A 3,026-nucleotide genomic window follows, 5' to 3' on the forward strand; every position below is an offset into this window, starting at 1 on the left:
TTTTCATTCCCAGCTGTCTGATCTCTTTTGTTTTTGTTATCTTCAAAGCTGCAATTGACAATGGACTTTGTCTCATGTGAAGTGCTTTCTGTACAAAAAAATATACTTGACGTTTTGATATTTTCAGTTAACAGCTCATCATCATATGATACCTGGTAATGAAACAATTTTGATCATAATCAAATGCATTAATGTTAGAATTTTGATTATAAAGTGTTGAAGGAGTACTAACATTATTTGTTGCATTTCTTCTGCTATATCTCATCCTCTTAGCCAATGTGTTCTGAACTTGTGTGTCGAAAGGTAATAAATAATATGCAAAAATCTTTTACTCCTTCCTGTGTGGAAGTGTCATGACTATGGACACTGTTCATCATGTCACTTCTTTGGTTGATACATGCATTTGAATTCTGTCCACCTATAGAGCTTTCTTCTTTGGATTTCTTACTACTTCTTGATCATGTGTTAGGTCCACGTATTAATGCTTCACTGAATCCTACTGTGGCCTCTATTGGATAAGACTTAGTTGGCCTCTTTGCGATGGATCTTGTGCTTCTTTGTCACAACTTGCTGTCCCTTATGCTGTTGGAGTACATTCATGTTAATGAAGTTTTTTTCCTTATATACTTCCTCTTGACAGGTTGACTATCTTCTGATTTTCTCCTTCCTCTCGATGACTTTGATGCCTCTTTCATGAAAGTGATTATACCACAAAGAATACTTACATTTATACTGTCTTCAACTTCACTGTCTTTATCTGCAGTTGCATTTTCAGTACCAGCAAATCCGTCAAATAAAGTCCTTTTACAAGACTTCTTTTTTGTAGATTCTAGCGTTAAGTCTTTAATTGTTTCTTCTGCTGGAGTAGCAGGGGTCTTGTTTATTCTTTTCTTCTCACATATTTTCTCTTGCCAGTTGAGTTTTCTTTGAGCTGAACATTCTTTTCTTCAACTGGTTTTCGAGTTCGTTTTGGTTTGCCTTCTACAATGACCTTAGGATGGTGCTTTCTTCTCTTTTGTTTTGATTGTGGTGTGCTCTCTACCTTGATGGCATCCATTTTTATTGGTGTGCAAGCAACATCAAATTCTACCATAGGGTTATTTTTTTCCATATTCATTGACAATGATGCATTTGTGAACAACCAACGAGCGATGTGCCTGTGTGGCAAAAGATGATAAAAAAAAACATATACAAGGTATCTAGTAATGCAAATAAATTTGTACTCATATGTATGCATCTGTACTCATGCGTACATAAATAAAAAAAAAACTAAAGAAGTATTCACCATAGAATCTACAGAATAAACACTAATAAACTACTACATAATCTATCTAGTTGTCATTATCATTATTAGTTTACATTGTGTTACAATACAACTCCTAAATTTAACAGGACCAATTGTCAATAAAATAGGTTGACTTATCCTGAAGATTTTCGATGTTATTCACTGCTCTGTTGTAATTGATATGTGAATCTAATGAAGAAAAAACTGGATCCATCAATCCATTATCTGATTGGGTTGCATTCAAATTAGCTGATGCTGCATTTTCTTGCATGCTATAAGTTGAGAAAAACTCAAATGACCAAGTGTAGGAAGATCACTAGATACTGTCTTTCCACAAGCTTCACTGTTTTCACTAACAATGTTTTTCATTCCACCTTCAGTTACTGACCCAATACAGGACATTTTTGTTTTTTTTTTTTTTTTCATAAAACCTGTGATTTTGGAACATGCAACTGCTCCATCACTATGAGTGGGTATCTGGGGTTGATCTTCCTGTTCTGGTGCGTAGATCGGCACTATTTTTTGAAGAATTCGGTTTTATGGGAGTAGTGGGAATCCAACGAGTCTCGACTTGTTGATCTTTTTTATCTTTCATTTATCTGATATCTATTCTTAATTCCTCAATCTGATTGAAAATCACCAACAAAAAAAAGTGAAAAAGAAATTGCAAGTGAGTTTGTCCCAAATCCTAAACAAAGCTCAATTCTCATGTTACCTAATTTTTTTTCAATGAAAAAAATAAAAGATTAAACCAAATGGAAACAAATAAGATTCAATGACAGAATAATCTAGTTCATATTGGAAAAAAAAAACATACTCAACATTGGGACAGATATATAGTTGTAGTTACCTTTTTCTAAGCAACTGGAGGTATTTTGTAAATGGGGAGGAAAAGTATGTTCCTTTTAATCTCTCCTCCTTTGGAAGGCCGCAAGACAGTTGAAACGTCAGCGACGAGACGAGATGCGAGCGAGTGTGAAGGAGAGAGAGACGGTTTTTGAGAGGAGTTAAACCCCAAAATAGTCTCTGAGATTCACAAAATGCACCGATTTAGTCCTTAACTTCCCAATTGCACTATTTATATCCTCGAGATTAGAAAAAATACACCTAGTTGGTCCCTTCCCCCTTTTCCGTCCAAACTCCTTCCCGGCGACAGTGATGTGGCAATTTTTTGCCATGCTAGACATTCCAACGGTTACATGACGTGGCTATCGAAAGTTTGTAACCCAATGTGGTCCCTAAGTCCCTTTTAACCCTAACTACTGATGGATTAACGTACCTTCTTCTTCTTCTTCATTTTCTTCGTCATTTCTGTGCTGGGTGGAACGATGGTTGGACGTGCAAATGAGGGAGACGGAAGTTCTATTCTATTCGATCAATACTTTCACCACTTGAAGAATATACCTCAGCTGGAAAAAAAAAAGGGGGCTTGAGCAGCATGCATGCATGAGATCCAAAGTTCAAATTGTACCAACAAGTAGCAAAAGGAGCGCAGACCAAACAAAATTTAGTTAATAATCCAAGGTTTAACCCCTTTTAAAGTAACGTTAGTCCACAGAACTTACATGGGGAAACGGTGGTTAAGCTTCCAAAAAACAGCATACTTCCACTGTGTACCATCATCACAAAAGCCCTTCAACAACTGATGAGACATAGAAGTGGCTTCTATCTGTTCTATATTCTCTTTTTGCTAACACTTTTGAGGAAAAATGTACAAAAATCACAGTCCAAATAACAAGTT

At 35.9% G+C, this 3,026-nt stretch overlaps 1 long non-coding RNA gene across 1 annotated transcript; it reads right to left on the reverse strand.

Annotated features, from left to right (window-relative positions):
- LOC110266656 lies at positions 1,876-2,206 on the reverse strand. Its single transcript, XR_002354118.1, has 2 exons — positions 2,136-2,206; positions 1,876-1,910 (listed from the first exon to the last, which is right to left on the reverse strand). It is a non-coding gene; the product is annotated as an uncharacterized LOC110266656 (long non-coding RNA).

Source organism: Arachis ipaensis, chromosome B09 (assembly GCF_000816755.2).
Source record: "Arachis ipaensis cultivar K30076 chromosome B09, Araip1.1, whole genome shotgun sequence".
Classification (NCBI taxonomy): Eukaryota; Viridiplantae; Streptophyta; class Magnoliopsida; order Fabales; family Fabaceae; genus Arachis; species Arachis ipaensis.